This window comes from Thunnus albacares, chromosome 6, assembly GCF_914725855.1.
Source record: "Thunnus albacares chromosome 6, fThuAlb1.1, whole genome shotgun sequence".
NCBI lineage: Eukaryota > Metazoa > Chordata > Actinopteri > Scombriformes > Scombridae > Thunnus > Thunnus albacares.
Genome location: NC_058111.1, coordinates 12,871,701 through 12,894,729, shown reverse-complemented (window position 1 = coordinate 12,894,729; position 23,029 = coordinate 12,871,701). Strand labels below are relative to the sequence as shown.

Below are 23,029 nucleotides of genomic sequence, written 5' to 3'. Positions count from 1 at the left end.
GTATTAAGATTGTGGTTTAGCTTGTTATCTAAAACAATGATATTCATTATGTTCATATTAGACGATTCTGCAAGTCATGATTTACATCCAGTGCCAAAGTATGTAAATTGGACGTAATGTGCCCTTAATGTAGAGAAGTGGAAAGTAAGAGTGTGGAGGTCGGGGTGGTGGATGAACATTTCATGCCCCCAAGGGAGACTGGAGTTGTTGTCCATCACTGACCTGCAATTTATGTTTGATGTTTTTCTTAGACTTAACCAAGTGTTTCAGTTGCATAACCATAACCTTATCTTAATGATAGTTTGTTTGGCATGACTTGATCTTTCTCTAACCTGCCATGCACAGATTCTGTAGAAAAAAATCAGTTTTAAAACATTGGCACTGAACATAATAAAGGGTTTTAGCAATATAGTCCGATACCAATGTTCAGTCAGCTGGGTTGTTCTATTATCATCCTAGTGGTATGATTAATTGACATGCTGTTTCTTTTAATACAATTTGTATCACATTGCTGTTGTACAGATTAGTGATGCAACTAATAATGGTTTTTATGATCAATTAATCTGAAGATTATGGTCTCAATTCATCTATTGATCTATTGGTCTGAAAAATGTCAGAAAAAGGTGAAAAATGACAATCACAAGTTTGTGAAGCCCCAGCTGAAATATTCAAACAGCTCATTTTGTTTGACCAACAGTCCAAAACCAAAAGATATTCATGCATGACCAAGAAAATCTGCAAAGAATCTTAATAATTTATCATCAAAATTGTTGCTGAATGATTGACTAATTGATTAATCAACGTATTATGTCAGCTATAGTATAGATTAGAATACAGTAGTTTCTCACCAAAACTGCATAAGGTATTCAGAAATTGCTCTGTCCTTTGAATGACATTGCCATGACTTGGTATTCAAACATCTGCTTGTATATTTCTCCTCCAGAGACTGAATTCTATTACAAGTTTCCTTCAAACCTTTTACATACCTGTCCCTTTGGAAAGCTGCTTTAAAATCCCAGCATAGCAGAGAAGCCGAATTTGAGCACCACAGAGCCGTGTGTGACTGTGAGACAGAGGCCAGCGATTAGCCACGTCCACTGGGAAAAAGTCAGACAGTAATACCTCGGAGTGATGATGAGTAAAATATGTGCATAATATGGTGAACCATCTTGTGCACATCACCTGCTGTAATGGTATTCACGTGATTAATTGAAGTTAACAAGTCTGGTTCTTGAAGCTTAAACACTCAAGTTTGCTGTGCATATCTGATGAAAGGTCAGCTCACTCCAATTTATTTGCCAAAAGGAGAGGACACTGGGGAACAAGCACAGACTGGGAATTAAATCAGTGAATGCCACCCTGATGCTGAAACCTGGTTGTTTTCTGTGAGCAGCCTGCTTCACGATGACATGCACATCTGAATATGGGTAACGTGGCATGACTAATGATCAATGATATGACAAAGAAACTCCAATCAGAACATGGTGACAAGTTTTGTTGACATATATTTAGTTAGGAAAGAGGATGTCTATCAATATTAACAGTCGATGTAATTGAAACGTCAATTATGTCAGTTATAATTTAAACATGTGTTTTAACTCTCTGAAGTCAAAGTTCATTTTGAATTTGATTTTTTATGCATTCATTTTTCTCTGTTTAGCACATAATAAACTGTCTTGACTCCACTTGTATGGTATACTTTTTTCAGTACAAACTCAGCTGTAAGCGTAACTTATCATTTTATCAATGTAACAAAGTATAAACCTACCAGGAACCCAAATAATTATAAGAAAAATGACACAAGTGCCTATAAAATGTACAAATCTTTTGTGATAATGACTAAAATTAGTATTATAGGAACAGTTCAAGGTTGTGAAAACATTGTTTCACTATTAATACACACGCTCCCACACATATACAGCAAAAATGTAAGAAATAATACTATAATACAGTCTATTTACATGTAGTCACTTATCCTGACTCATTTTTGTTCCTTTTTCATTGAAAGTACATGCATAGACTGTAAATTGCTAAATATATTTATAGTAAACACAAAAAAATGTTTTAGGGTATACAAACATAAATGAGACACTGTGTGAAAGACCCACATTAGCACTTTTAACTTTTAACTGGTTTTCTCAGCTTGTCATCGCATGACATATAAATAATATATATATTAAGTACTCTTAATAAATCATGCTCATTACACAGATGAATAGACATGCACTCTATTGCTATCTTCACACACAGACGTGTTTTTTTTTGTTTTTGTTTTTGTTTTTTTTAACAAGATTAGGTCAAAACCTAGTATATGGCTGGACTGTGTATGGTCAATGTGTGAAATTGTGGCTAGTTTGTTACAGGGATTGTCAGTGGCATCTATAATGTGAATTCCTGGACATTAAATGTTCATCTGCTATTTTCTGTAGTGGTCCCAGTAATATTTGCTGGTAAAGTGTACTGAAGTAGCATATAACATGATATGGCTCAGTAGCGTTTGAGTCAAAAAAAAAAAAAAAAAAAAAAAGCAAGAACAATAATTTCCACTCATATCTTGGGATATTTGATTTGAAAGAGAACTTATTTTAATTCTAATTATAACTATTCTAATTATCTGTTAACTCCCTTTGCTCTTTCATCTGTTTCACTCTGCAGATGTCTCTCATTTTTCATTCTGAGTGTTTTGTTAGAGTGATGGTTATATCGGGTGCTTTAACTGTGCGCTCTCTCTCATGCCTCTATGCGCCTTTTTTCTGCCTCTTTCCAGGTCGATGATCATGGAGGCTGCGATGGAAATTGTAAATGAAAGTTTTGACAGCATTTTGGGTGCAAATTCAGGAGGCTTATCTCCGCCCGGTTACCGCAGTTACAGTCAAATCAAGCGCACCTGCAGAGCAGCCGCCCCGTGCTAAACTGATATAACAGCTAGATTAGTCATGTTTTACCTGCAAGACTTGTTTTAATACTGTTTTAATACTGTTGTTCATGGTTTGTGATGTGAAAACGTCAGAGAAGTAAGAAGCTTGCGTCCTGGTATTAATTCAGTTACAAAATCCGAACACACTCCGGAGCGTCTCTCCTGCCAGCTGCTGATGGCGCTGCTAGCCAGAGAGTCGATCACACTGGACAGTAGAGGAGGAGACGGTAGAGAAGCTGGTATACATCTGTTTAAACAGGAGTTTAACCGACTTCACTGAATTTAACACTGGAGCTCAGGAAATACTGTCACTCTACGTCACGCTGCTGTCCTCCGCTTCCATCATCTCGCGCTGATTCATTTTGAAAGAGCAACGGCCAATGGGGAAACTCCAACACTCAGCCAGCTGACCAATGGTGAAGCTTCATCACTCACTCACTCACTCACCCACAACCGAGGTTATAGGGCTGGTCTGTGAACGATCCAGCCAAAAAGAGGTTCTCATTTTGGATTCAGGAGAAAGAATTTAGGCAGTCAGATCAAAGTGCGAAAGTGATTAGAGGAGTTATTGATCCATTTATTTAGGCAATGTCTCTGTTAAAAGAGAGCGGACTTCACCTCAATTTGTGTCTGCAAGTCCCCTGATGACTGCATGCACTCAGAGACCGATTAAATTGACAACCAACATTAAAAAACTATTCCCCAGCCTGCAGTCTGCGTTTGAACGATATATACACTTAGAGGCTGTAACTGTCAAGTGCAGAATATGTGAATGACTAAACGGCTTATACTGCAACGCATTATACTTATGGGGAGGAGGGAGATATAGTTTTTGTTTCATTAGAGATATTATTCTTGAGTCTCTCCCTTACTGTATTGCTGTAATGTTGCAATGCTGATAAAACTGGTCAAATTTAAATGAAGAGAAGCGACTTCTTGCATTTAATTAACTGCACTTTACATTTTCAAGCTTTGTAGAAGTTTTAAATCCAAAACATACTGCCTGAAAATCTGCAGGGAATGTCACGCTCTGCAGAGACAGCCTGACATCTGCAATAATTCATTGTTGTATGCAATTTTCCAATGTCATGAACAATATATCCGCAAAAAATTGACCTAGCCCTCGAATAGTATAGACGTGGAGACAAGAGTGTTAAAACCCGAAAAAATACTCCACAGAGAGGGCATTCAACCATCTTCCCTTTTCCTGGCAGTCACTACAGCCAACCTCAAATCAGCATGAATGAAGGAACAGCAGTGAAGAAAAACGACATGCTGTGCTGTCTGGAGAGAGATGTCCTTCATGGGCTACAATACAGCAAATGGTGTTATTATCTATGACCACTGCATTCTGTTATTCCTCTCTCACCCTTTCCTTGTTGTGCCTACACTGTGGTGATGAAAGAGCCATATTTCACCTTGTTATTTACATATAGCTATAATAATCCTCCGCGTTCCTTCCCCTTCAAGTTTATTTTGATATTCTACAGTATTTACGATTAAGGGATTTGCGGCACATACGCAACACAGGCGGAGGGAGGGTAATGAATAAATTAAGCATTAAGAGTGAAGACAGAGTCCTACTCAGAGGTCACATGTATTTTTGCTGCCATTTTAAAACAGGCAGATCACTGAGGAATACAGCAGAAGAACACGTCCAACCAGATGCAAGTGAGCGGCTGTAAATGGGCAGCCATCGGGGAGCACCTGAATAATTTATAGCTCCTCTTCTTCTGCTACACAATCAGGGAAGGCTTATTTCAAACAAAAGGGAACATGATGTCTGTTATGAATTTCTGTTATGCTTTGTCTCGCCCTGTCATGTTTGTACTCCACATTTTCATATGCATTAGATTTATTTTATTTGATCTATCAAAACCACTGACATGCAGTTGTAATTGATGCAGCTGCATTTGCCTTCTGAGCTGTTTACAGAAAAGAAAAAAGAAAAAAAAATGTCTGTTGTAGATGTTTGAATCAGCGTATTTCAGCGTATTCTTAATCTGGTAACTCATCTTCCTGCAGTCTGGGACGTCCCACTACGTCTGTCTCCAGAGATGCCAGATCTCACTGACACAATTCTCCAGAGAAACTCACAGCATGAACGGTTAAACATGGCACTTTGTGAGACATCTTACTGAGAGGCTGTGTGAGTTTTCTAACCAAGACTCCAGTAGCATAGCTGATACACATTTATTGTATCATTTGCTGTGGCTAAAACATGCTACATTTTCAAAATATACAATTTAAAGTATAGAATTAAAGAGAAACAATCAGATTAAAGGGGATATTTACCAAGATTTGTGGCCGCTAAACAGCTAAATTGTGTCTCTCCTTGTTTACTAAAGGGCCACACTGATCTTGATTGAAATTGCGTGGTTTTGGCGCAATATAGATTTTAAGGCATTCTTGTTTAGAGGTGCAAGATACCAGAGGAGGGAATGGAAATCCATACAGATAGCTACTGCATCTGATTTATCACCACAGACTGACCACTGCAGACCACTGCACAGAGGAAACTGAAATTTAAGGTCTGGGAAAAGCAGTTATAAAATTGGCAGCACTGTTTAGGCGCACACACAGAGTGAGAGAGGCTATATCAGAAAGAAACAGAAAGAGAGAGAGAGTTTTAGATATACAACGTTACTTTGACAGAGCTCTATGCTCAGCAAGACAAAAGAGCAGGAATGCAACAGTCTGTCTATTTTTCCTATGACTTTACCTTTCTGTTTCCCTCAGGTCCGTCCTGCCTATTTTTCCTGACTATTAATGGCTCCCAGCAGGTCCAGTCCATATGAATAAGGTAGACAGTTATAGTTAAGTAGACTGTTATATTAGCACTCAAAGGATGAATACACGATTACAGTTCCAGAAGTGTCCAATCTTTTCCACTGGGCTATTCCGAGTTCAGCAGCAGAAAACACTTTTGTTTGTTCTCAAGTCCTTTCCACACCTGCACAATGCAAGTCAACAGCTCAGTATCAGCTCTTATTTAGTGGCAATTTACGCAAATTATACGAACTGCGGATAGGCTCATTTACATTTGTAGTCTTGATAAATAACATTCTAAATTTTAAAAAATTGCAGTGACGCAAAAGTTTGTACCCCTCAAGGTAATTTGCATCAGACTTAGCAAATATCCCCCAAAGATTCTACATCCATACTAGGGGCTCTGTGAGGCTGTACTTAGGCACAGCAGTACTTTGAGCTAAATGCTAGCATCAACATGCTAACATTCACATGATGACAATGCTGATGCAAAGCAGGAACAATGTTTATAATGCTCACCATCTTAGTTTAGCATGTTAGCAGACTCAAAATGGATAACTGGCACAAAACACTCACTATACTTGCACAAGGCTGATGGGAATGTGATTAGTTTTGGAAGTTGTGTTAAAACCATAAATTAAAATGGATTTTATTCGGGGTTTTATGTAATGGGTGGGGGTTGAGTGCAAATGTATTCTCCCCCTTTGCTGTGAAAACCCTAACTGAGATCAGGTGCAACCAATTGCCATCAGAAGTCACATAATTAGTCAAATAGAGTCCACCTGTGTGCAATTTAATCTCAATATAAATACCCTGTTCTGTGATGGCCTCAGAGTTTTTTAAAGAACATTATTAAACAAACTGCATCATGAAGACCAAGAAACTCACTCACCAAACAGGTCAGGGATAAAGTTGTGGAGAAGTACAAAGCAGGGTTAGGTTATAAAAAAATATACCCAGCTTTGAGTATCTCACAGAGCACCATTAAATCCATCATTAGAAAATGGAAAGAATATAGCACAAAAGCAAATCTAACAACAGAACACCTAAAAGTGACAGACTAGGTAAGGAGAGCGTTAATCAGAAAAGCAACAAAGAGGCCAATAATAACTCTGACGGAGCTGGAAAGATCCACAGCTCAGGTTGGAGAATCTATTAACTATTAACTATTAATCATGCACTCAAAATCCACAAATCTGGTCGTTATGGAAGAGTGGCGAGAAGAAAGGCGCTGCTGAAAGAAAGCCGTAAGAACTCCCGTTTGGAGTTTGCCACAAGCCATGTGGGAGATGCAGCAAGCATGTGGAAGATTGAACTTTTTGGCCCTTGTGCAAAGCACTATGTGTGGTGGAAACCCAACACTGCACATCATCCTGAGCTCACCATCCCCACAGTGAAACACGGTGGTGACATCATCACGCATGGGGATGCTTTTCATCAGCAACGAGAGGGAAACTGGTCAGGACTGTGCAAAATGGATGGAGCAAAATACAAGGAAATTCTTGAAGAAAACCTGCTGTGGCCTGCAAGAGACTTGAGACTGGGGTGAAGGTTCACCTTCCAGCAGGACAATGACCCTACGCATACAGGCAGAGCTACACTGGAATGGTTTAAGGCAAAGAATATTAATGTCTTAGAATGGCCCAGTCAAAACCCAGACCTGAATCCATTTGAGAATCTGTGGCCAGACTTGAAAATTGCTGTTCCCAAACAGTCTCCATCCAATCTGACTGAGCTTGAGCTACTTTGCCAAGAAGAATGGGCAAGAATTGCACTCTATAGATGTGCAAAGCTGGTAGAGACATACCCCAAAAGACTTGCTGCTGTTATTGCAGCGAAAGGTGGTTCTATCAAGCATTGACTGAAAGGGGTGAATACTTGTGCATCCAACAGATGTCTCCTTTTTTGTCTTAATTATTGTTTGACATTTTTCATCTTCAGAGCACTTTACCATTTGTTTTGGTTGTTTCTGTTTTGGTTCAAAAGTCCAATAAAATCAATTTGAATCTAGGTTGTAACCCTGCAAAATGTGAAAAAGTCCAATGGGGCTGAATACTAAGATTTCAAGATTTAGTTTGTCGTTTTCTTGTGTATTTGCATACACAAAAAAACTGAAATGCTGTTCCTCCCAGCCCACAGCAGTGCAGCAACAACAGAGAGGATAAAGATATACTGTAGATCTAAAAAAGTCCCTTTAAAAAATGATAAAAACATATAAATCTCAAGAGAAAAAAAGAAAAAAAAAGAATGAGCAGTTAGCAGCACAGTACATTAAAGTGCATTTAGAGAGAAAAGTACATGTCTCAGTTCAATGTAGACAGCTCTTCCATGTCAATGAGTAACCAGCGCTGATGGAAGAGTTATGTAATCCATTTTGCTGTCCAGAGAACATTAGGCAACATGATTGTTGGAACTGCCGGTTGGTATGGGTTAACAGTTCACCTAGCCTGCACTCCTCCGCGCTTGCCCTGCTTCCACTTCCTGTTGCACTGCTTTCTATGCTGCTTCCTCTCTGGTGCAGCTCCATGCAAGGCCATGGTCTCCTTTGGGTCCACTGGGTGTAGCAGACCAAGCATGCTCAGCTGATTTAGCTCTCCCAGACAGAAGGGCTGGGCGATATGACCAAAATCTCATATCCCAATGTAGGTTATTTCATATCCTGATAACAATACCTATCTCAATATAGAACATTTTAATTCAATGAATAAATAGTTGGTCTGTCTTTTACATAGCATGCAGGTGTTCCGGATTCAGAGGCGTGACAGAGATCAGACTGATCAGAGCTGTAAACTCTGCCATGATGGAGTACAAAGACATTACTAGGATGAAGGGAGAACATTTCTCTTCTTTTCATAACATTAAAAGTTAAGTTCGACTTCTGTTGGCTTCCCAACTCATTTTAAAAAAGACGAGAGAGAGAGCAGCTGTGGTCGAGTGAGCTAGAGAGTGAATGAAGTGAGGGAGCACTGGCAGTCAGGAAGCCGGTGAATCAGATCAATAAAACATTATTTTCTGATTGTTTCACAGCGGTTACGTTCTAAAGCACAAACACGCCCACAACCACCCACACCTCCGCTCAACCCTGCAGCTGTACGCTGCACTGCCTGATTTGGTCTGAATACGAGCTAACACAACAGCATCAGCTCCCTGTCCCGCCGTGCCGGCTGTCCCTTTTACACACACAGTCGATCCGGCTCTGTGACTACCTCCATAGAAGGGTTGTAAAAGGGGCCATAGAGAGCAGTGGAGAGACTCTCACACACTGAGCTGAACTTAAAAGAGTGCACATAAATTTGGTAAATAACATAAATAAAGACAGTCTCTTCTGCGTTTTGCTTTCATTTATGGCCGCTGTCTTGTTTTGATTTAAAAAAATATATCCAAAAATGATATTTCCTCTTCTGTTCTTGCTGATTAATGCTGTTACCTCTTCTTTAGAGTCTTTTCTGAAGATTATTATTATTATTATTATTATTATTATTATTATTATTTCTTTTTCCATTTTCTATGGGATTAAGGTCCAGGGATTGTGCTGGCCACTCCATTATTTGAATTCTGTTTGTCTGGAACCATGATTTTGCTCGCTTTCTGGTGTGTTTGGGGTCATTGTCTTGTTGAAACACCCATTTCAAGGGCATTTCCTCTTCAGCATAAGGCAACATGACTTCTTCCAGTATTCTGATGTACTCAAACTGATCCATGATCCCTGGTATGTGATAAATAGGACCAACACCATAGTATGAGAAACATCCCCATATCATGATGCTTTCACCACCATGCTTCACCGTCTTCACTGTGTACTGTGGCTTGAACTCAGTATTTGCAGGACGTCTGACAAACTGTCTGTGGCCCTTAGACCCAAAAAGAACAATCTTACTCTCATAAGTCCACAAAATGTTACACCATTTCTTTTTAGGCCAGACAATGTGTACTTTGGCAAATTGTAACCGCTTCAGCACATGTATTTTTTTTTTAACAATGGGACTTTGCGGGGGCTTCTTGCTGGTAGCTTGGCTTCACATAGACGTCGTCTGAGTGTTACAGTAGTCACGGGCAATCTTAGATCTTCTTTGATCCTCCTGGAGCTGATCATTGGCTGAGCCTTTGCCATTTTAGTTATTCTCCGATCCATTCGAATAGTTGTTTTTCTTTTTCTTCCTCGCCTTTCTGGTTTTGGCTGCCATTTTGATAAGCGTTTGATATCATTTTAGCTGAACAGCCTATCGTTTTCTGCACTTCTTTATAGGGTCTCCCCTCTTTTATTAATTTCTTAATTAAAGAACGCTCTTCTTCTGAATAGTGTCTTGAACGACCCATTTTACTGTTTTTCAAGGACAAATGCACAGCCAGCATATGCAGCGTCAGTTGCCTTGATCCTTAAATAAGGGCCACCTGTTGAACACCTATTTTTTTCACATAATCAATGACCTCACTAATTGAACTCGGCACTGCTATTTTTTTGAACACGCCCCTTTCAGTAAATGATTCAGTTTCACAGAATCAGCAGCATGCACGTCATGCCTGTTGGTTTTCTATACCTTTACTAAACCTTCTAGAAACTTACTTGCAGTGTAGAAGTTGAAATTCTAACAAAAACAGTGATTTATCTTGCTAGTGATGTGGGACTGCTATTATTTTGAACACAACTGTATGCTACTTTTGTACGTTTAAGTGATCACTTTTGTAGTCATGTACAGTAAAAACACACTGTAACAATCGCTACAGAAACACTTACTCGGCAGGTAGCTGCACTAGTTTTTACTGTTGGCATTGGTTATTTCTTTTCAGCCTGTTTCAAGACATCATCACACACAGCAACATTCTCTGGGCCAGCAAACACAAGAGCATGGCTCAAGGAGGATACAAAGGATACAACCAATGACAAACAGAAATAACAACACATCACTCTAAAATGTCTATCATGGACAAAAATGTCTGTTCATCTAATTTGAAACCAATTTAAAAAGGCGCTTCTTGTGACTAGATGTTTTCCTCAGTATCAACAGTAATCCAGGTCATTGTTGTCTGTACATCCAAGGTTACCATTGGAACTACACAGATTTTATTTTTAAAAAGTTTAGATTTTTTCAAATTTAAGTACACGGATCGAACATGATGTTATTTTGCAAGCAGCGAAACAAATGGCAGTAGAAAATAATTAAACACACACAGTCTAGATTATTTCCAACAATGTCTGGTGTAAATAAGCATGAATACAGATATTTAGAGTGAAATAAACTGATACAGATAGTGGATTCGCGTTACAACCAATTAGCCAAAACTGGCAGCTTGTTAAGAAATCTTACACCATATATGTCAATGTTCATTTTTTTGACTGACATTTCCAAACACTGTTCAGCTGTCAGGTAGCACTGAATATTCTGTTCTAACAATCTTTTACACTATGTTCTGGTTTGTTAAAAGAAAAAAACTCTTGTCTGTCTGTACTACTGCATATTATCTTGCTTGAGATCTAACATGTTGTCAGAGGGGTTTGGAGACAGAGGTACACCAACTAGTTGAAGAAACACTGACTGCAGATGAGGCAGAATCAGAAAGGGTGCGCGTTCAAGTCACAGAACTCAGATTTTAATGTCAGATTTTCCTATTACAATTTTCTCATGCTACATTACAACAACAGGAGTCAGACTGAAAGTGGCTGCTGAAACATCTCTGGAATGTAAATATGTGGATAGCCTATAAATACTGTACATAATCATACAATAAACAATGAATACATGTAAATATAATACTGTGATAAATTAGCATATTCATTTGATCTTTTATTAAAAAAAAACAAAGGTCTTTTAATGTTGTATTTTAAATGAGTGCAGTGATTTACATTTCACTGTGGTTTTTAACAAAGATCCAAGAGGATTATGTCCCATTTGAAGCTTGTCTTTGGGATCAGACAGCAATTTGCTGCTGTGTGAGATAGTAAGTCTTGCTGCGCTGCACATGTGGGCAGCGAATGAGAGGAATGTTTGCTCACCTCTCCATCATAATCTGTTGTTCATCAAAGAGATCTATTTTCTGCCCTCCTTTTGTAGCTTTTCACTGGACTGCAAACTCTGACAAAGTGCCTGAGTCCTGCTCTTTAATGATGACACATGAGAGTTATCCTGAGGATGTTGTCAGATCAGGGGATGTGCTGTGGGTGTAAACCTGGGTGGTGACACGTGGGGAGTAAATCAAAAATATGGTATTTTTCTGTAATTCAAAAAGATGATTTGCCTTGTGATGGATTGCTGCTATCAAAATGTTTAGAAACAACTGATAAAAGCTCAAGATGCTTTTACACAGTTAAATTAGACTTAACTGAGACTATTAACCCTCACTTGCTAATGTGTTTATCCATAATTTGAGGTGTCACAACTTAAGCCATCATAGGCAGATGGGATCAAAGCATGTTTTTACACTGTAGAGTAACAAGTAATGTGACTTGATATGTTTAGATTTTGTCAGCGCTAAATAGAAAATGTGGTGCAATGCTGTTCTGCAAATTTTCCACAAACTGATTTTTGGGCAGACATCTACGTTGCTGCGGTAATGAAGATTAATTCACGAATCCTCCGATACACACCCTCCTAAAAATGGATTCCATTGTCTGTGAAATCTAGCTGTTGTTCAACTTGTATCGCTTTGACACAGTGTGTTTTGCAACAGCCATTTCTCAAACTGACACAGAATGAAGAAGGGTTGCGGCCTCCTCCTGTTTAATTATAGCGCCCTGAGAAAAGCAGCAGATGCCAACAAAAGACATCAAAACAACCATTTGCATGAAGAGAATCTAATTTCAAAACGATTAAAAAATCTATAGTTTGGCGTGCTGATATTTTGGTGGGTGCTGAATGTGCTCTCATGGAGGAAAAATGGCTCCTCTAAGAGCTTTGCAATTTCATAAGAAATTAGACTCGTGTCAATTGGTTTTGCTTTTTCCTGCTGTATGATAACACTAGAAAAAACATAATTTATATTAGAACATGCAAGTCAGCTGCAAAACAAAAAAAACTGAGGGGACTGAAATAAGAGTAATAAAAGTGATTCTTGTGCTGTTGCACATCATCTATCTCTCAAACCTTTCTACAGCATTGCTGGTAATGATCAATCATTTATAAAATACCTTGCTTGGGGCTAGTGAATTATTATTAAGTATTATGTTAATGATTTGATTCTATATAGAAAACACTGGGTAATTTCATAACCTGGGGTAATGCTAATGAAACTTTTGTCAAATTTAATTTAAGGGAAAGAGAACTGTTAAATAAGCATTTTAGAAGCATCCCAAAGAATCAGCACTAATTAAATGACATGTTATGTATTTATTTACTTGCAATTTTTCAATAAAGTTTGTATAAGTAATGAATTTTAACTTTTTTTGTTTACTGTGTTCAAACTGTGGCTGTCAAGGAGCAGTCTGAGATGGTATCAGCAATTAAGGGTCACACAGATAAACCTGATTTCTTTCCTGACTGCTGAATTGACAACTCGAATTCTGCAAATGCTGATTCTGCTCTGTTATTATCAGTGCTACTTTGCACACTTATTTTTTTCTTCCCTTACCTTTTTTTTTCTCCAAAAAAACAGAGGATTAAATAATTAAATAAATAGTTTTTCAAATTTGCTCTCATAATATGTCCTCCAGAGCTCTCTTTGCATATTACTGAGTCCCTTTTTGAACTTTTGCATACAGTATTTAAATATCTGTGGTTTATCATTGTGGTAGCAAAGTGTCATGATGTTTGCAAATGAGTTTTCTCACAAAAAAAAGCCTCTATGGAGCCAACACATTTGAACCAACAAGGTCATATGAAGACAGCAAGAAAAGCATGAACAGGACTATCAAAAAATAATGAATCTGTATGAGCCCTGTGTTGCACTCAGTTCTGTGCTCTATATAAAGTAGCTTTTAAAAGGAAAACTAATGACAGCATTGTCACCGGGCACCTCGCGTGTAATAAGATGTCAAAGGTGTTAAACTCATTTCCTGCAGTCAGCACCCCACCAAAAGAGACCTAAGTCACCTTTTCAAAGTAGATGTGGAAGCGAATACTCTCATGACCACATCATCAATGTTTGTGTTTAATTTAAAAGTGCTTTCGAAAAAACCCACTGGATGGCTACAGAGTAATAAAAAAAAAATCTAAAGAATCTGTTTCAAAGAATCTTAAGATATTCAACACATCCCATCATCATTGATAATTTTCTGCTCATTTCATTAAAGATTTATTTATTTATAGTTGAGAAATTAAGGGACTATTAATTTTCTGTTTTAACTCATTGCCAAATTCACTGATAAAGCCAATTTCTGCTTCCCCCTTGCAATGCTGAAGCCAGACACTCCCCTAGTGCAGAAAAGCATCCTGCAGGACTGCCAGTTCAAAGCAAGAAAAATCAATGTCCTCTCACAGCACCACATTATGTAAACTCCAGCCCCTTGAAAATGATCACGTTCAATATCTGCAACGTTTAGCAGCCTTTCCTGTCCTGTGTTGATGTCTCCCGTATGTTCTTGAACATGGTGTCTTTCAGATAAGATTGCACTACTATGAGTAAGTGCAGTCCTATTGTACCTCATGATTACTTTGAAACACAAGAAAAGTAATTTAGCCAGGGTAGATCATGTTACATAACTTCTTTGTGCTCATATAATAACTTTTGTTTTAGGGCCTGGGAAAGTTGACACACAATTACCACTGTATGGCTTTTCATGACATTGATGAAGTTGTTTGGAAAGAGCTGGAAAAGCCACAACAAGTCAAAACCTTCTGTTCCATTACAGACTCCGACTTCTTACCGAAAGGAGCAAAAAAAAGGAAAAAATGTGGTTTGTCAAAAGTAAAGCAAATGAGAAAACAATAGCAGAAAAAAACCCAAAGTAACCCACAGCACGAGGCTTGACTAATTTTTTTTTTTTGCACAAACACATTTATGAAAACATGTCATTAAGGATATCCAGCTGCTCTATTCTCTGAGAGGTGATAATGTGCTCTTGTAAGACTTTTAACAAGAGGAACACACATGTGGCACTGGTTCATGCTGAGTTTAAGTCATGTGAGAGTAGAGCAGCTGAAGAGCTTCCTTTATCTATCTGCAAACACTAACATAGGCACAACTTGGTTTGTCCCAGAATGTGGAGCACACAACAACAGCAGCACATTACAGACATTCACCTGCTAGGGATCCTGTTTGATGTCCTTGATGGCAGCTCCATAAATAATTGCTTCAGCTCTGCATTAATGGTGAAAAGAGTGTCCCTTCCCTGAATCACTATTTACAGTACAGTATAACACAAATTCCCTTGAACATCTATAACAATATCAGCACTGTGCACGTTCACAAGTTTATCAAACCATCTATTGTATGTATTCTCAATCCGTGTTCGCAGCAGCCCAGGGTGTTTTCTGCTGTTCATCAGAGGGGCTGTTTTCCCTATTGAGATAAGAAATTAAATCTGCAGGAGCAGAGGATGCTGGGTTTGCTGCAGGGTGGCGAGGCAGCAGCTCTGATAATGGAGCCGACTCCCATTGCGCAGGCTATGAGGCAAACAGCCGTGGCGCCAACCCAACCCTGCATATGTGAGAGGATAGCTAACAGTGTCATTCTGCAGAAGCTCTCTCTCTCTCTCTCTCTCTCTCACTCTCTCTCTCTCTCTCTCTCTCTCTCTCTGTCTGTACGTGAACATGTGGTTAAATCTGCATGTGACAAAGAGGGGGGGAAGGAACAAGATGCTGTGTTTTTGCTGTCCTCTGTGTCTCCATTTGACTTAATATATGTGGGAGAAAAAGGAAAGAAACTGTAGGGGTTGGCTTTGTGTTTAATGTAGTGAGAACACGCCTGTATTGTGTGTCAAACATACTGACCCTGTGGAACAAAAATTCAGTCATCAATGCAGTCAGAGGAGGGAGACATCAGTTATTCAGCATATTGTTATCAAAGCCTTTCCCACCTGTTCCTTTGCCCCATTACTTTCTGTTCATTTTCACAGTCAGGACAGGTTATGTGTGGTAGTACATTATGTAAATGTGAAAAGGGTTTTAATTTCAATTTGGGAACTCACCAGAATATCCTGTCGTTTCGGATGCTCCTCACAGGGTTCACTTCAAAGCAGCCTGCAGAGAGAAATAAACGGTCACACCTTAATGTGCAAGCACAAATAACATTGGGGGCCATACGGCAACAGTTGTAATAGTGTCAGAATCATAAAAAGCTTCAATTTATATTTCAATCTTTGATTCCATCCCAGATTCAATACAAATGATTTGATACTTCTGTAGCAGTAGAACAATCTGCCCAAAGCCTCTCCTCTCTTCTAGATGAAATTTAAAACAGGAGAAATTCAAGCAGAAATATCAACGAATATCAATGAACCTTGGACTGTACGCTGGAGCACTATCCTGAATGCAATGAATGATTTCTATGAATACTCACTGCTGAATATAGAATATGTATTGTCCACACTTCCTCTTTGTGTTGTGCAATAAATAATGGACTGTTATCCTTGTACCATTGAGGGTGTCATTATAAACTATATTGTTAGTTTGTCACCAAAAGATTCTTGTGCATTTAAAGTTTGACAAAGACAACAGATTCAATACTGTGTGACATCATAGGTGACTATAAAACTATTTTCAAATATGATATGTCAATTAGAGCTGATAAAATGTGGAAATATATTTCAATTACATGCAGTCCAATACTACAACAGCGTCCACATTGACCACAGAGTTGAAGCGTACGTGGGTGGTACACAGACAACCCACCACAGATCATTACTTTTAATTAGCCCCACCTTTATAGTTCATTAGTGACAGCTGTACTGATTCTGCTGTCGTGTGTTAAACTTGCAAACCAACCTTTCACACTGCTGATAAACATTGACATGTACCGTCTTTAAAGTAAAAGGCCAGGGTGTATAGCAGGTTTTACAGGTGAGTGACTTTAAGTGGTATGACACCTACAGTGTAATTTGTCATCACTGGTCTGTATCATTCCAAGAAAGGACACACTATTGTACTTAGTATTTAATAAAAGAACCCGTGAAAGAAAAAATATGTCTCATCCTGCATTTATTGTTCTGCTATCACTTTATGTTCTGCTCTATCATCATGAAAAACATGAAACATGGGTGGGGTTCGGCAGTGGCCCCACATCACATTTGATAGGATATATTTATGTTTATGCCTCAGGGTGCAAGATGAGCCCTTAAACATAAATATATCCTATCAAATGTGATGTGGGGCCACTGCCGAACCCCACCCATCATGTAAAACCACAATTGACAATGGGTTGTTGTAGCCACAGTAGCAGAGTGATATCGGGGCTAGAGGTGTGTGTTTGTCAGGTGGCAAAAACCTTTTATATATCTCCAAAAGAGCGTGGCGGCAGTTCAGTTTATTTATTTTACCCTCATCCTCCACCTGCTGATCTGAGAACATGGCTGAGTGAGATGTGGGCGGTGGCCAACAGTCCTCTACAGCTTTGTATCTCTGTGATTCTCCAGAGACTCACTGAGCAAAGCCTACTCTATATCAATCCCAATCGAACTGATAAAAGATTTGACAAGCCGACATATTCCGTTTCACTCGGAAATGCATCAAATTTAGGGATGCATTATTTTCATTAGTGATTAATCTGCTTTCTCAATTAACTGATTTATTGTTTCATGCAATGTCAAAAAAAGAAAGTGAAAATGCCCATCACAATTTCCCAGAGCCCAAACTGACTTGTTCATATGTTCTGACCAACCGTCCAAAACTCAACAAAACATTAACAGTTTAATGGGTTATTAAAATTATTATATTTTTTTATATTTATATTTTATATATTATAATATTTTCTTTGATTGATTAACTGACTGATTGTTTCAGCTCTGATCAGACTACATAAGATAAAGAAGCTCTAACTGACATTTCAGTCAGCCATTAAATCTGCAATAACTTGGAAACAAATTGTGAACATAACATTAACATATTGTTAGCAAACAGTTTCTGATTTACACTTCCAACAGTTAAAGAGCAACTTTATAATGCATTTGAAGCCATGTTTCTGTCCACCTGGCAAATTTAAGTCCAATATTCAATCTCTTTTAGCTCTGGTTTTGGTCTCTACCAACTCCTGAGGGAAATATCTGGCTTTTAAGCTGCAAAATGCTTGACTACATTCCCAAGCTAATCTCTATTTATGTTTGTTTGCTGTTGCCACTGAGGACGTAGAGTACAGTGGATTTATAGACTTTTGTCTGACTTAAAACAGCTGCCTGCTGCAGCTGAAAACAACGCAATGAGAGCAATGAGAGTGAACCAAAACAGTAAAGTTGCAGCCAGACTGCAAAACAATGAGCTGAAACTTGCTATAAAGCTCTATAAAGCTGAGGGGAGCTGTTGGGTCATCATTCTCCATAGGTTTATCACATACACACTGTCATTTCACACATTGTTATTATAAAAATGGTGATTATAGCCCCTTTAAGGTTAACACAGAAAAACCTAAATTTTATTCGAGTGACTGATTTTATTTCATGCTGCACTTAACTGCATTTACAGAATTATCTTCTCTGGTGTTTTAACCAGCGGGGAGCACATAAATACTGTACATGAATGTAAGCATCAATCCACATGCAAACAAGACCATTTTCAGGCATTTCTGGTGCAATGATTTTATGCACACCACAGTTAGCATCAACCTCATATGTACAAAACTCTCCAGGATCAGGTTGAACCAAATAAAACAAGTCATGTGTAAATAGTTATCAGAGGACATGCACAAACTTCTTGAATATCATTTAAACTGCTGCAATACTGTATATAGACTAAGACAATTCAAGGGAGCCACAATTTCCTCCCTGTGTGCCCACACCACAACTAAGAGGAGCACATGGAGCCATCACAGTTAATTGAAGCTTTTGTAGATGAAAAAAGAGACCACTTTCCACTTTTTTTTTCTTTTTCAGGAATAATGACAACAGGGCAATAGCTCTGATTCTCCTCTGTCAAATTTAATTGCCAAAGCAGCAATCTTGATTAGGATCTCAACAGTCAGTTTTATCAGTCCCAGCCACAGCAATACAGGGTGTTTGTCCAAGCAAGACGTATTTACCGACCCAAACTCTCACTTCTGCTAAGAGTAAACAAGGCCTCTATAAAAGACCCTGACATTGAGAGCAACCTTCAAAAGGTTGCTCAGTAGCCATCCATTACATCCAAAAGAGACCATCTTTCTAGTGTCATGTTCACAACTCTCTTTCAAACTGCAAGATCGCCCTTGACATGTGGGTCACATTCCAAACGTTAAGCTAAATCTGAAATCTTCTCTTGTGTTTCTCTAGTATTTTCTCAGTTTCTTTTTTTCTAAGGATGTCATTGTGTAACGTCCCATGGCCAGCTTTGTGATTGACCTAAGAGAGTGATGTGAGAAGTGTAATTTCACGCATGCCACACTTCTCTGTGACATCCATCCTTTGTTCATGTTCTCTGAAGCATCCAAACACTGAGGAATTGATTAATACACACTGTACACACATTCCTTGCTGCAAATATCAGCAGAGCTATTCATGCTCCTTTGGCTGTAAACTTACATATTGTGAGTGCATGCTAACTGCCCCTTCATCTACTCATCAAACTCCCACGCAGTCACATCAAACACAGCCGCTGCACGCACATGCAGACTAACTCTTGAGTGACACAGTGGCTGGATCAATGAGAAGATTCTTTACTCTACAGTATAATTATTGTTATTTTTCTAATTAAAAATGCTGTTTTTTGGATGGTGTGTTTTGTGGAAGGGTAGGGAAAGGCTCCATTCTGGAAAACAAAAGCGGTTTTGCGTCAAAACATCCTTCAAAGATCAAATGTCAATAGACTCACGTACTGCTTCTAGCCATGACCTCATTTGAAGCATAAAAAAGCATACAGTATAAAAGCATATAGGCCAGCAATTAATAACTATTTTCATTATCAGTGAATCTGCTAGTTATTTTCTTGATTAATAAATTCATTATTTTGGATATAAAATGTCAAAAAAAGGGACAAAATGCCCATTATTATTTCCCTGAGCCCAAGATGAAATGTTGAAATTATGTGATGTAATGTTTTATTCCACCATCAGTCCAAAATATAAAAGATATTGAGTTCATTATCACATATGACAAAGAAAATAATAAAATCCCCACATTTAAGAAGCTGGAAACAGAAAATGTTTGGAATTTTTTTTTTTAATTAATTATCCCTTGACAGATCAATTAATTGACTGGTAATGTATGACAGCTTTAGACAGACTTACATCTATAACATGAAGTCTATTATATCGTAATTATAATATATAAGACTGATAATTTATACATGATTGATGATTCATTAGATACTAAAACTGCAGCTGTCAGGTCGGTGGTTTGCTTTTCCCTGCTTTTCTAAACCCCGTGTGGCAACCAAGGCTTCTCATTTGCAGCCACCCTCAAGGACAAACAGCTATTTGTTTGGTGTTTCAGGACTTCAGAGCTCCAGTACACAGGATGAGGCAGGAGCTTGGATAACTGTAAGCTTGGATTATGTGTCTCCACATAGCGACAAAATGGATGTTTCACAGTTTTTTTTTGTTGTTTTTTTTTTACTGAAGGGTTTTGCATGTGAGCATTCAACAGAAACTAATAGTTTCATACTGAAACAGAAAAATGCCATTTTCTGTATTTTTGCACTACCTGTTCATCGTTGGTTTGTGACTCTAGGCCAGCAATGTTCATAGAAACATTATCACCTCAACAGTGGAAACACCCTCTAGAATTCCTAATGAAGAGTGAAAAAGAACCTGCTACAGGGCCTTTCTATAGCGGCGTATAAACCCTGGGTGAAAATGCTAGGCACACAGCACATCCACCTCTCTATTACTCTGCCTGACTTGCCACAAGGCTAAAATAAACATTTTGAGGCTAGGACCCACAATGCTATTATAAAACCCTCAATAAAAACAAATAAACACAAATTTGATCTTGGGCTTTGGTGAACTTAACCGGTCGGATGAATTGTGAATAGTGGCGATAGACTAGCTTATGAGTCTAAGTACAGCCTGGTTATTCTGTCTGTTTAACCCCCCTCCCTTGAAGCAATCGCTGCTGAATACAAAACAAGAAGTGACATGGTGAGAAAGGATGCGAGATATACCTGCTCTAATAAGCTGCATGCTTAACTGATGGCTTGACTGCGGCGCTGCCTCTGTCGTGCATGTTAAGCATGTTGTGATTTCCATCACAGCTGCTGTTACACTGCTGCCTCCGCTGAGTGTAATTTAACAGACAGCATCAATGAGACTTCAACGCCCGTGACCCTGTCACCAGTTCACCGGCTGTCCTTCCTTGGACCATTTTTGATAGGTACTGACGACTACATAACGGGAACACCCCACAAGACCTGCCGTTTTGGAGATGCTCTGACCCAGTCGTCTTGCCATTACAATTTGGCCCCTGTCAAAGTCACTCAGAACCTTATGTTTGCCCATTTTTCCTCCTTCCAACACATCAACTTCAAGAACTGACTGTTCACTTGCTGCCTAATATATCCCACACCTTGACACGTGCCATTGTAATGATATAATCAATGTTATTCATTTCACCTGTCAGTGGTTTTAATGTTGTGGCTGATTGGTGTATGGTTCTATTAGTGTGCCCACACAGTTGGCACGCTGACCATTACCAGTACCTCCAGGGTGGCCAATGTGACCACCAGAGATGAGAGCGCCCCAGACAAAGGCAGCGACCCAAGGCAAAGTAGAGGCCTGTGCTGTGGGCTGCACTGCAGAGAGCTGGAACACATAAGTACACAGAGATAATGGCGGTGGCAGAAGTGGGAAATGATGAGGAGAAAATTGCACTGATGTTTTACTACTGTATATTTACTATGACTAGGATGTTGTGACTCCTTTGTTAGGAAGGAAATCATGTCGTGGTGCAGATAGTGACCATGGTGACACTGAGCGATAATACAAGTTGCCTGAGAGAATCATCAAATAATATACGCTCTAATAATTGCTCTGGTTGTGCAGCTATTTTTAATAAAAAAAAAAACATTTGCAAGTCTGTGTTACCCTAAACCATGTCCCACATATATAAGTCAGTGAACCAAGGGGAATATGGTAATTGAATAATGCTTTAGTCATCTCATATGAATAATTATGCAATAAGCACAACACATAGTTGTGCACCACTGGCCACAGAGGTCAGCAGGGTTACCCGTGAGCCTCCAATATGCAGACTACGAGCGTGCAAGGGCTCACAGCTTCCCTGCGTTCTTGATAAGTCAGGGGAGGATCGTCTCTGTTGCTCATGATCTGGTGCTCTGGTAGTAAGCTCTTTCTCCTCCTCCTTTCCCCCTTGTGAGCTGAAGCCTCTGATGATGTCCATACTGCTATTTATACACTTAGCCATGCTCAGCATATTTACCCATACCACATAAATAATCAGGAGGTATGAGAGATACTATGCAAGAAGGATGGGTTTGCTTTAACACAGCAACTTCTGGCTGCCCACATCCACAGTACAAGGTACAATGTTTGCATCATCGCATTTCTTACTCCATCTCTACCGTACTCATCCCTAAACCAGAACAGAGTTACTTATTAATGCGGACGTAAACAATTGACTGACTGTATTAATGGCTACTTTGACTGCAGAGTCTTTAATGGTTGTATTGATCGTCCAGATATTATTGATAGAGGTCTCTGAGAGTGTAAAACCCATGTAAGCAACTTTTCCAATATCTCACTAAAGGAATGGCTGCACAAGATGCTCAATTTCACTTTTTGACCTTTTTTCTGGTAAGAGTGAATACCATCATGTAGAGGGGAGCCATGTGTCACAGTTTGAGGTGAATTTATCATTTATAGGCTACTACTGAACACATTTATCACTGAATGATTTGCCAAAAATTAAGTATTTCTTATTGCTATTCTCTACTAATTACTTAATTACATGCACACTGAAAAACAGGACATTTTAATGGTAAATAACAAAAAATTGTTATTGTATGAATATTCTATCAGGCATGGACACAACAGCAGCAGAGAAGCAAACGGTAAATGCACTAAGAATAGTTTAATGCTCCCAAAGTGATATGAATGTGAACATGATCTGTTTTTTGTATTGATCTTAGTGATGCTAGTATCGATATTCAACATAATACTCCACTGACAGTAGAATCAATACTTAAGATACCAACCCGTCCACCCCTAACCTCTGCTCTTTTTGCTCAATACACTGGAAAAAGCACACTATGGGGATTTATTTCAGTGCAACTGGGAACAGACTAATGATTAAAGGATAGATGGGTGTGGCCAACAAATTTCTTCCAATTTTGG

General features: G+C 38.8%; 1 protein-coding gene across 1 annotated transcript in view; it reads right to left on the bottom strand.

Moving 5' to 3' along the window:
• Positions 1 to 23,029, bottom strand: part of lrfn1 (leucine rich repeat and fibronectin type III domain containing 1) — a 121,256-nt gene that overhangs the window by 43,280 nt on the left and 54,947 nt on the right. Inside the window, exon 2 of the mRNA XM_044355328.1 lies at positions 15,747 to 15,798. The gene's annotated coding sequence lies outside the window, so the exon portion shown is untranslated. The remainder of the gene's footprint in view (positions 1 to 15,746; positions 15,799 to 23,029) is intronic.